The following is a 13,419-nucleotide window of genomic DNA, read 5'->3' as shown; positions in this document are numbered from 1 at the left end:
CCAGGATAGTTGAACTGTCTCCATCATTGGGAACATTTCACACCTTGACTGGAAGAACACCTGAGCAGGTCAGTCTGAGCCCACAGCTGAGCCTGCTTCGGGTAGGGCCTGGGTCTGGAGACCTCCCCTTCTTCCAGAATATATTGTCCTCTGATTTCTGTGTACAGTTATCCTCATCATATTTCAAGGAATGGAAGCACATGAATAAAGTGTGATTAATCCTATGATCCAAGTTTACACAGAAAGCCAAGTGCTAAGCAAGGGATTTAGTTCTAGTATTCCTCTAATCGTTAAAATTTGGATTCCACTGAACCCAGAGATACAGGTTTCAAGACTCTAAAACATAAATACAGAAAAAGTTGTATTGAATGTGGTGATGTCTGAAGTCCTGGAAAAGAACTCATTTCTGCTCTTAGTCCCCAGTCATTTTTGTTTTCCTTGAAATTGAATTTTCTTGGAAGTAGTAACTGATTGCTCAAGAGATCAAAGAAATTGATGTGAACAGCACTCTTGCATCTACAGTGTGTCTGACTGGACCTGTTTGGAGGAGGAATGGCTACTGCATGTAAAATTTAAATGTTGCATCTGGTTAGCACAGTCTCCTGTAAGAAACAAAGGCTAGAGCCTGTATGTCTGCACTATTGATGTACTACCTTGGCTATGTGATTAGAAATGGGATTGGATGTAACAGAGCACAGAGTTAAAAAACGTCGCAGCACAAAGCTCCCCAGATTTTTGATACTTAATTAAAAATTACAGGAGAAGGTAGAAGTTAGGGAAATACAGTAAGAGGAGACTTTGGAGCTGTGACAGATGTGGTCAATGTAAACAGAAATACAGCAGAGGATCTGATCCAAGGACCATGCCCACAGTGAGCAGGATGTTAGCAAGACATCTCCTACCTCCTTCTTGTGATTCTGGGACAAGGTTATCACCTTAAAGACTGACTAAGCAAAACTAGAAAAAAAAAGAGAAAACTTATGGCTTGACTGAGATTTCTATGAACTGAAAGTCTGAAGAAATACCACTTACTCAATGCCAGCGTGAAAACAGGATAACAAATTAGTATGTCAATTTGTTTCACACAGGCATTTTCCTCTGATATTGAATCATAGGTTTCCAAAAAATTGTGTTAACATCTGGGATGCACATGTAGAATTCAGAAAAATAATACTTATGCATCTAGTGGGTTTTGGAGCTCAAATGATACAGGAAGGTGGTTTTTTGGAAATCTTGTAATTAACGGCTGCTTTAACAGCTGATTTCATTTTTTGTTGATACTTTCATTTTTTAAAATGTTGTTATTTTGTTACAGTTAGTCATCAGACTTACTCAGCAAGCAGTTTGACCAACACTCCCAAAAAGCATTTTTTTGTTGTTGTTGTTCAGATTTGTTCCAGAGTTATATTTTAGTAACTGCTGATGTATTCCCTAGTCCTGTGGCTTTCTTGGACAGGTGAATGAAATGCTTCACAAGTCCCTCACTTCTGACATACCAACTACCATCATGTGGCAATATACCCAGTGGTTATGGCTCTGTGGCTTGTGTAACTGTCACAATTTTGTGGTTTTTTAATAATGGATTGGCCTAAATGGCACCAGGTCTGCCATCATCAGACAGGACTTATCCTTCTCAAAGGGGTAAGAGGACTTTGCTCACAACCTTATTGACAGAGCTTTCAACAAGATTTGAGGGGGGAAAGGTATTAGGCTTGGCCATGACAAACCATGCTTACCCTTGGTATACACTAAGGTCAGAGGGAAGGATACTAGTAAGGCCCCTCAGCCTGTTGCTCTGAGATGTGCTGAGTACACTGGAGCACACTTGAAGTCTTAGAGGGGCTCCAGAAGAGGATTCAACAAGGAAACTCCTGGGAAATATCTCAAAGAAATTAAGGGATGCTCCACGAAGAAGTCAATACAACCAGCAGCCCAGAAAACGTGCTTCTCTGCCAATGCATGCAGCATAGGCAGCTGCTAGGAGGAGCTGGAAGCCACTGTGCTGCTGGAAAGCTACTAAATAGTTGCCATTACTGCAACTTGGTGGGGTGAATCCCATGGCTGGAGTGTAGTGATCAATGGCTACAGGCCATTCAGAAGTTACAAGAAAGGAAGGAGAGATGGTGGGGCTGCCCTCTATGTCAAGAAGTGGATTGAGTATGAAGAGTTGTCTCTGAAGAGCAGCCATGAGCAGGTCAAGAAGTTCATGGGGAAGAACTCAAGACCAACACAACAAAGGGATCATGGTGGGTGGTATCTACTACAGGTCCCTCATCAAGGGGAACCTATTTGTGAAGCCTTCTCACTCTAGCTGCAAGAAAGATCATGCTTGCAGGCTTTTGTCCTGCTGGGGGGCTTCAACCACCCAACATCTGCTGGAAAGTAGTGCAGCCAACTGCAGGCAAACCAGGAGACGGCTGGACTACATGAAGGATAACTTCTTAAGCCAGGCAACAGACAGCCCTACCAGAAGGAATGCCACACTGGAATTGATGGTCATCAGAGAAATCAGATACATCAAGATTGGAGCAGCTTGTGCTGCAGTGATTACACTCTGGTGGAGTTCATAGTCTTAAGAAATATGGGTCAGGCAAAGAGTAAAATCAGGACCCTGAACTTTAGGAAAAACAACTTGCAGCTCTTCAAGGAGTTAATTTGCAGGACCCTCTGGGAACTGCACTCAGGAATAGGGCAGCAGAACAGATCTGGTACTTTGCTTACAATATTTTCCAAAGAGCAGAAGAGCTCTCAATCACCAAGTGTAACAAGAAACAAGGACAGCTTTTTTAACAGGACTTGTTAGACAGGAAAAGCAGTAATCCTTTTAAATCATAAGAGGGTAAATTCAGACTAGATAGAAGGAAAAAAATTTTTATGATGAGGTGAGTGAAACACTGGCAGGTTGCTCAGGCAAGCTGATCGATGCCCCCTCACTCAATATATTAAAGATGAGGCTGGATGGGCCTTCAAGCAATCTCAGTAGTGGATGTTATCTCCGCTGACTGTAGGAGGGTTGGAACAAGGTCATATTTAAAAGACCCTTCCAACATAAAAAAGTCTATGATTCTATGAGAATAATTAGAATATAAATTGATTTTCATATCAAAACACATATCATAATAGTGTTTTGCTGAAGAATGTGTAACTGTATTCATTTTTAACTAAAATATACCTGTGGCAACATGATAGCTTAATTCCCAAGTGCTGCTTTCAAACTTTGCACTCCATCTGAGGGTATAATTTGTCTTTATCCAGTAGTATAGTAAGCAGCAATCTTTTCAATTGTCTTTAAATTATGTCCCCCTGAACAGAAACAGAGGATAAATGTTGCATGGAGAACATGATTTGTCATCTCCCCCCTGTCTATCCCCATACACCCCACCTCACCCACAAATGTCAGTGCCTTGTTAATCTCAGATTCAGTGACTCCCTGGAAGAAAATGTTCCAGCTGAGATGGTGGCATTTTTTGAGCTTTCAACCTCCATTTGGCTGTGATCCACTAGCCTTAGGAAAGGAGATTAGATTTTACATTTCTTATCAGCCACAAGTCTTATCAGACTGTTTTTTTAAACCAAAGTCTGTCTGCTAGAATTTAATGAACAAAAGTTCTTCTATGAACTACTGGTATGTATAGTCAGATGTAATTCTGTTTATTCAAGTCAGTGCAAAAGAATAGATCCCACTGTATTTAACAACTTAATCTACCAATTGTATAATAACATTTGTGACTCATTTTCCATGAGCACTGTAACTCTAAACAGAAGAGGATTAGCCACAGTATATTAAAGCTTTTTGGTATTGTACAGAGTTCAGTATTAAACAGAGTTGTAATGTGCTTCAGGGGAGGTTGATATGGAATTTTATTACTGGAAAATATTTTTAAAGGCATATAAAGCCAATAATACATTGTACCTCTCTGTCACATAAAGAAAATTTTATTTATAATCACTAAAAAGGTGTTTAGGGAAGATAGAACTGCAAATCTACCAGTAAAGTGTGCACGTAAAAGTATCTGCTTTTGTAGAAATAATAATTGCTTGCATTAACTAGATATTCAGGAAGAACCAAATGCTAGAAACAGTCACTGTCACACTTTGAGCAAAGGAGTTACTGAAAGGGTATCAGAAACATTTTCTTGAGCTCATCTCTTTATACAGGATTGCTGAAGTTTGTTAAAAACATATGTTAGCCATGTAGAAGAAGGTATGGTTAAACTTTATTTTTGAGGTCTGATGTCTCTCAGATTTGCTGAATTACTTATGTGCTTTTAGATGGAATGCAGTTTAAAAAAAGGAGCAAAAAAATCAATAGTAGAAGGAAAAGTTCTCCCCCACAGGCTCAGTATCAGATTCCATTATAAATCCTGTTGTTAACTGGTTTATTACAGGGCCTAAAAAGGTTGGCTTGATAGAGAAGTTACTAGGTGTGATCTGAAAGACAAGCATCATTTTTCTGCAAAGTTTAAAAAATTCTGGCCAAACTTTTTCATGTGCAAGCTATTACTCTGTCCACTTTTAACTAGTCTCTTACTTCTTTTTACATCCTTAATAATATATTACTATGAAACTATTCATCCAGATGTTATTTATCTTTAAAATGCCTTTTAAATACATTAGTAAATCCAATTTCAAAAAGAAGGTGCAGTTAGCAAGTTACTGAATTGTTGAAATCAAAGTCAGCAGTTAGCTCAGAAATCCTATAAGCCTTTCTGTTGCTTATGGAAAGGTATGAGTTGATTTCCTTTCATATGACTGGTTTAATTTTCTTCCTGGGAACCCTAGAAATCCAAGATTAAAATAAAATCAGTTATTTGAACAAATAAATATTCTGCATATTTTCAGCCTCTTGTTACATTGTAGCAAGCACCCAAAATGGTTTTCGGCGAAGTGGGCTTCTGGTCTTGACTCTCAGCTTTCAGTAATCTGAATAAAGGTGAATGATATGAATAAATTTTTTAAAAATGCACTATTTGTTGCTGATGATCCAATTTTATTATGAGATGTTGTTCATAACAAAATGATGAACATTATATTTTAAATGTTCCATGTGTACTCCAGTATCAAAATGGTGAGAGGCTAGAATTATTGTGCAGTAAGTTTTTGAACAGATACTAAGATCATATTTTGTTTTGAGTTTGATGTTGAGCAAAACCCCAGGAATTATTGCTTCATAATTTGTGTTCTGTTGCTGAATTAATTTGCAGATTGTGGTATTACTTTCTTTTATCAGCAAATATTACCTCCATAGCATAAAATGCATCACAGTCATTCCTATTACAGGAGTAAAGTGGTAAAATAATGTCACTTATTATCACAGTTTCATAGGGGAAGAAAATAAAAACAGATATATTTAACTTGGCTGTACTAGTGGTACAGCAACTCAAATTTTCAGAATTTAATTTTCAAGCACTTAAGTAAAGCTCAGAATTTTATCATTGCTGTAATGAGTGCTTCCCACTCTCTACTGGTACCTGCTCAGCTTAACTCAACTCTCTTAGACTGAGGTTTTTTTCCAAGACAGACTATAAATCCAGAAATATTAATTTTTCAGTTCACAGAGGCATTCATAGCTTCACATTCACTTCAGATTTATTTCTTCAATTTGTTTTTTGTGGCTAAGCTGCTTTTCTTTACATGAAAAATTTACTTTTCTTTCTATTACATACAAAAAAAAAATCCTTTGATGTTTGGCTTAAGTAAAGTCAAAGTGAGAGCAAATTGTGTTTTCTTTATTAGCAAAGCACAATACTTTTTGTATTTGTTTTTCCTAATTTGCATGAAGAGAGTCTCTAGTCAAATAAATTCTGACATGACTAAATTTCAAAATTATTTCCCCTCTCTTGGGCTTAAAGCCCTGATCCACAGATACCATTTTATGATACCTTCATGATGAAGATGGCAAAGTATAGGAGAACTTTTCAGTAAAATATTTACCTTTTTTAGGTTCCTATATTATTGACAGCTTCTTATATCCAAGGATGTGCAGAAAGTATATAACGGGCAAATGCCCAATGCAAGTGGAGGGTACCATCCCACTGTGCAATGTACAGTATGGGAGACATTAACAAACATTCCTTTGTGCGTTGCCTGAACAACTCTGTGAAATACTCAACTTGTGACATCCTTAAACCGCTTCCTGCTGTCAGACACACCGTATTGATAGCGAATACATCTGGTCCTCAAAATCCTGGCTACCTTATTGTAGCCATGACTACAGTTTAGCAAAAGATTTTTAAATGAAATAATGACATTATGTTTAGTAATATTTACTTAGAAGGCCCATTTAAGTCAGATGAGAGTAGAAAAATACATCAGATGCATTATATGGCCTTGAAGACAAAAGAGGGTAAGTGATGCTGTTTGGCAGCATTACATTTAATACAAAGTGTTGTATAAAGAAAGGATATAGTTTTTCCATTTCACTCTTAATAATGTCCCCCTTTTGGAAGGCACTACTGAAATCACAGTCAAGATAAATTCAGAGTATTCAGACAAAAATACAAGTGTAATATACATAGTGTAGAGTCATGCAAGGGTGTTATACAGAGACATGTAGGAACAGAACTGAAATTCCTTAAGAAAATAAAATAATGCAAAAGACTACTGGATATATTTTTGTCTTGTAAGAAGTCAAAGAAAAAACTTTCTAAAATCTAAAAGAAAATAAAAGATAACCATTATTCCTTCTCTTTTACCTGCTCAAGTTTGAACACATCTTCTACTTCTCTTCAAAGATCTGTTTCCAGTACTACAGGTGTGACTCACAGAGCATAGACATCTGTGACTCATAGCACAAAACAGAGGGGAAATCTATGAAGAGCTGGCAGATTATATCAGCTGCTGGCAAGCAACAACCATTGCACCTCTATGTAAACCTTCACAAACAAAGAATATGCAGCTCAGAGACCAGTAAATTTTTCCAGCTGCACATTCTTACCTTCTGCAATCTACAGCAAACATAGTGAACACAGGCTAGCTGCACACAGAGTTCCCCTATGAAGACTTAAATGCAATCTACTGTATGGTCTTCATTTTCTGTTCAATGCACTCTCTACGATGAAATGTTCTCTTTGATATTTAACCAAAAGAATTTCAATACTTAATGTTACCATAGACAATAATAAAAAAAAAAAAGCATAGACTCAGTATTGTCTTGTCTAAAAGTTATGCAACATCATAGCAGAAGAACCAACTCTTGCTTCTACACTCAGAAATATTTTTATATGTACATAAGAGCAAATTAAGTTCCAATTCACTTAAATATCCTACAGACTACAAGTGGGCATGTTCTGATATCCTCACCTTAACACAGTTAATTTCACTGAGAGTTGTTCTAGAAGAGCTACAACCACCCTTGCCTATGAAGATATTTCAATTCATTCCTGGTTGTGGGCATGAATATTAACTGGATCCTTCCAAAAGCATTCAATTGACCTTCATGGATAAATCCCATTAAAAATTTTGTGCTCTTCAGTGCTAAATTGTTGCCACTAAATGCACAGCTGTTGCTACATATAGTCAAAGTCTTTGTCTTCCATTATTGCCCAGTTTCCAAAGTATCAACTTTTTCTCTGAGATGCCTTCATTAGCTTTGTTTATAAACATATTCCCACTTCTAGCTGAGCTAGAACTATCTGACAATTCCTGAAAAATAAGGACTGTGTTTTTTATTAAACCAAATGTAGTGAATGTCTAGCTTTTAAAAAATTCTACTAACCGTAAAATGCTAATGTAGAGCATATTAATAATATTGGCTACAACATATTTTAACAATATTGAAGACTAAAGCCTTTTTTTTCTCTTCCTAGAAAGACAACACAAAAAAACATTGTACAGGTGATGAAGCCATATTTATCAGGGTGTTAACAGCTGTTGTGCTGTCTACAAAATAGTATCAATTAGAGGAAAGATAATGAAATTGTTTATAAATTGAAATATTAATAATTTGAATCACTGGAATACATTGAACTCCTTAAAGTCAAGTAAAACTGCCCTTAGTGGTACTTCATAGTATCACTAAGGGCAGTTTTATGATATTTTCACACTTACGTCAACATTCATAGGATTAAAGAATAAAAATCTTATTCTGATGATTATAGACAAAGTAACAAATTAATCACTTATGGTAGAAATGGCTAGGAAAAAACCAAACACATAGCCTGTTTGCATGTCTGTGCACAAGTTCTGCTAATCCTGTACTACTTTTATGTAGAAATCTGTGGCAATATGTCTAACACATCCCAGGGAGGAATAGCCAGACACCACATCAGAAAGAAAAAGGTCACCATGTACTTCAGTTTTTGTCTGGCTAAAATACAAGAAGGCACAGCAAGCTTTTCTATCACTTTAGAACTTACAATCCACATGCTTTTGCAATTTGCTACCGTATTCATGTGCTAAAGTGTCCACAGAATAATTTTTGTTTTTCTATATCAAAGGGCAGAGTTCAACAAGCAGCAACTGACTGTTACTAGTGGTAGAGTAGCTGGTCTGCACTAAAATAGATTGCCAGTTTGATGGAAGCTTATCTGTGGTAACTTAACTTGGCATTGGGAGTGGAGTTTCAATCAGCTTTGAAATCCTTTCTTCTTTGTCAGATTTTATCTTTTATAATTTTAGTAAAACATACACATTACAAGAAATTCTGTTAGCAAATGATAAGGCTGTCACAGTTTTAAACAGTCTGTCTATCTTAATGTTTGTGAGAGGTGTATGTATTCATAAGCAGAAAAAGCTACCCCTGTAGATGTGAACATCTCAAGAATGCACCTCATCTTATATCAATTTTTCCTTGAAATATTACTGCTATCACTTGGATGTCAATTGAAAACTTCTAAAGCAGAAATCTGTCTACACTATATTTCATCCTTTATTAAAAAGCTCCAGCTAAAGACACTATTAGCAGAGTTTTTAATGGTTACTACTGTGCTTTCATGGTCATCATATTAATCCAAAGTGATCTGGAGTTTTTCCTAACGGTTTAGGTTTTGTTAGTGTAAAGTAATGAGCACTAGCATAGAGTCTGCATATTTTCTGTCAATGCAGAAGTAAAATTTTCTGGACTCAGTAACCCACATCACCAACACTGAATGAGCAGCAATGCAGGATTCAACTCCCATATTGCACCCTCCTTTAATGTTACTTACATCCTCAAAAGGGACACATGTCTTTTCTTTAAGCCACATATATCATGTGTTGAAAACATAGCTACGGTCAGAATAATAGCTATACAAAATGGCATCTTAAAACTTAACATGTCTATGCATAGAAAGCATTCTGACCTAAAACTGATTATTTTCTTACTGCTATGAACTGGCGCTGCCTTTTCTTTATTGTGATTCTGTTAGCTCTACGACACTAATCCTACTATGAGAGAGTAAAATATATTCTAACTAAGACATAACTGATAAAATGTTCACACTTTAGCTCTAGCTGAAGACTGCTTAGAATCTGGGCTATAGAATGACATGAGAAAAGATGGAAGCTGGCTCTTAGGGAACTGGCTGATTTTGCAGAGCATGAATACTGGGCATTCAGGATTTAGTATTTCTGTAATTTCATACTATTTTTTTGATTTTGTATTTGATCTGAGACTTACTAGAAATTTTTTTTCAATAGAAATGCACAAATTAACTACTGTACAGTATATAGAGCATATTTACATGTAGTATATATCTTTTTTTCAGCATTCCTGCTATCTTGCCCTCCAGGTGAAGATACAGAACACTGCACACAAGTTTCAGCGAGTCAGAACTGATATATGATAGATACCTGCTCCTCTACTGAATCACCTTTGATGAAAACCTGAGATGTTTTGAATGAAGCCTTCAGATATGCTGTAAATTACTAAAATAATTAGCCATCCTTAAAATACTTGACCCTATACATATATCTGCTTCCCAGTGTATAAAAGACACCGTGAAATTTTGCTTATGAATAAGAAAGCTGCATATAAGTATTCCATATCAGAATACTTTAAAATTAAAAGTACTTAAAAAATCCATGTCAGGGACTTTAAAACTTAATGTAAAATGGCAAACACTGCAAGAAGGAGGGAAAACTCCATAAGAATAACCAGCTTTGCGTGCAACAACTTTATGTACTGATTTTCTGAATGGAATTGGATGGATTTTTATATAACATCCATAAAATACCACTTTAAAATATAAAAATGTACACTCTTACTAACCTGTACTTACATAGGTTGTGATTTTAATTATATTTGCAAGCTGTGTTTCACCTTAACAGGACAAATTCACTGTTAGATATACCAAAAATACACAACTGCCATATAGAAAAAAGATGCAAACATTTGGTGTGTAGTGACATTGACTTTATTATAATAAGTGAGAGCTTTCCCTACTGCTCACCTGACATCAAAGTCCCACAGTAATATTTACATTTAGTATCAACTAGAGCCAAGTGCATTTTGAAGAATTTTCTAAATCAGCATTGGTCCACTTGACCTAGAGAAATAGCTTCTGTTTGGAACATGGCCTATTTTTCATTGTTTCTCAAGAAACTCAGAAAGGCTGGGTTTTACCAAGGTAATGGGACACAAAATTTCACAATTATGGGTACACCTCACCACAGAAAAGGTTTTAATTTGACGCATAAATAACCACAAAATTGCATACTCATACAATCATGTAACTATAAATTAGCTGGGTCTGGAAGGATTGGTCATAAAGGTCATACAGATCCAACCCTCCTTTCATGGAGTGGGACGCCATCCTCATCTGCCCTTTCAAATTAAAGCGAGCCAAAGGTAGGACTAATTGAAAGTTTTCATGGCAAAATAGCTTCTGTGTCAGCAAAGCCATGAGACTTGTAAATTGTCACCTATATGCAACTGGAACACTTCCGTCTCTTGATACCTTGAACAACACAACCACTTTCTTAAGGACAGAATGAGTCCAGAAAGTATGCAGTTTTTTTTCCTTTTACTCCTTTCTTTCCTCTGTCTTTTTCATTAAAGAATCAGAAGAATTTTCACTATACGTTTTCTGAAAACATTTAGTGCTGTCATATTTAATATTTCTGTTCTCTCCACCAGTGATAGGTTGAAAATTTCAACACAGATCCACAACACAATAGCACATTCAATAACATTTGATGAAATGAGAATGCAAAAATTATGAATTAAGGTAGATATTTTATCAATATCTTTCCAAACTGTATAAAAGACTAGAAGAGAAGTCTTGTAGGAGTTTTCAATCTGGAATAAAGTTTTGGTGCATGCGACTTTTTTTGTTCTGAGTCCTTGAACAAAAGTTTGGCTTTGAAGGGTCCATGGTACATTTAAAGCTTTAAAGACTTTCCATCAAAAATTGCATCCATTTCAGCAGAGTAACATGCTTAGTGCACTGTTCATTTTACTTCCGTAATACCAGTATATACATACACATGACATACATGGAGTCAAATGTGTCCCCACTTTGACATTACACTATTAAGAATGTGAACTTTGAGCTTTTAGTTAGATTTGAGTCTTAAATGCCCCCTACTATTAAGGCAGGGGAAAAGAATGTGTAAAAATTCATCCCAGAAAACAAAATTCTTCAGATAATTTTGTAAAAAAAGAATTTCTAATATTTTACAGGTTTGTCTAAGATAACAGTAATGATAGTATTCATACATGTTTTTACTCTTTAATAAGTTTTTATAATAAGTTTTTAAAATAGCCTGTACATACAAAAAGGGTGAAAAAAATCTCCCTGTAAAAATTTCTAAGTAGAAGTAGAAGCTTTTTGAGCTAAACCTAGTTAGTTTTGCACAGCTCTAGATCTTTCATCACTGCTCAGTACTCAGACTTTGAGCTCTGGTACGGTCAGAGATATTTTATACACATAGCATGTGCTTCACTATAAAACAAAGCAATCAGCTTCCAGCAGAGAGCCCAGCAGAAAATTGTATGTGTGATTAAGTTTTTTCTGTGTTACTCTGGTTTTGGGAATCATGCTGTAAAAAAACACAAAAGGTAAAATGAGTTCTTGATTTGTGAATGCCTAAACTGCAGAAGCATTTTATAAAAGGGATAAAAAAGGTAAAAAGAAATCCTCCTTAGTACCATGTAGCAGGAGCACAGACCCTGCCATATAAGACTCACCGGGGAAATTTAAAGTAGGAGTTCTAGCAATGTAACGTGATTTGGCAAGAGCTGAACTTGAATGTGGTTGTGAGGTCCCCATAAGCAACATATGCTTTCACTAAGCTGCAGTATTCCTTCCTTCCTTAGCCCAAACTTTGAAATTATTGCTTTGTGTTTAAGAAAATTATATAGTTCTATGCCAAACCAAAGTTGTTAGCTCTTGATAAAACTATCATATTATGAAATTACAGCTCATCCAGAGGATGAGGAAAAAAGTGAATATTTAATTTTGACTGCTTTAGGGGGAAAAAGACAAAAAGAAACAAAAATGGAGAGAAGGAGGGGGAGAGAATGAAGGAGGAAGGAGAGGGAGGGAGATGTCTGCTTATGATTATGAAATGAACTTTGAATCTTTTCTATTCCTACAGCCAGGAATGTCTGATTTTTTTAATACCTTATTGGAGTAAAAATTTGAAGTATACCCTGAATGTAGAAAAGTTTTACTTACATGATTATAGAAAATTATACATTAAAATGGAAAACAAACACCTTCCAGACACAACTGAAGAGACTGAAACTTGTCTAAAAGCAAAGTTGCCAATCTGGAATTTGGAAACAAAGAACATACTTTAATTTCTTTTGCTTCCCACTCAATGAGTGGGATGACAGTGCCGCCTGGGAAGGTTCTGACATGCCCTCAAATTGTTCTGTGTAGTTTTACTTCCTGTATTCTTTGTCATGTGAAAGCTGACAAACTTTCCTTTTCAAACTAGATTAATTTAACCATCATAATAAAATCACCCTTACATTTCTTGTATTATTATAATTAATACCGCACCAGTAGCATGCCAGGACAGGAAAGCCAGCTCTAACACCCAAGCTCAGAGAGTTATCACAAGACCAAGAGAACAAGAACTTATTCTGAGGCTTGCTTGCTGAAGGAAGACAATGCAAGGCTAAAGGGGAAATGCAAGGCTAAAGTGGTTTATCAGGATGAGCACCTTATTTTCAAGTTATATTTCAGAAATCAGTGTTATTGAGCTTATGTTGTTGCACAGAACAAGAGCCCTGGTGTAAGGGTGTGGCCCTGGTCTGACATAGGTGTTCTCTGCTCTTGCTCTTGTGGGACAAGCCAGGACCCTGAAGGCAAGCAGTGTTTCTCCATGAACCACACCCTAACTCTAGAGGAAGGATTGCTTCCCAGCCTTTCCTCTGTCCCAGGTGGGATGTGTCTGATGTAACATCTTCAGATCTTCTTCCGTGGCTGCTTTAGGCTCTTATTCAGAGTGCATCTACAAACTACAGGCAAGCTACCTTTAAGAAAGCAA

Source organism: Vidua macroura, chromosome Z (genome assembly GCF_024509145.1).
Source record: "Vidua macroura isolate BioBank_ID:100142 chromosome Z, ASM2450914v1, whole genome shotgun sequence".
Taxonomy (NCBI): Eukaryota; Metazoa; Chordata; class Aves; order Passeriformes; family Viduidae; genus Vidua; species Vidua macroura.
The sequence above is the reverse complement of the archived record's forward strand: the minus strand, read 5'-3'. Positions refer to the sequence as shown.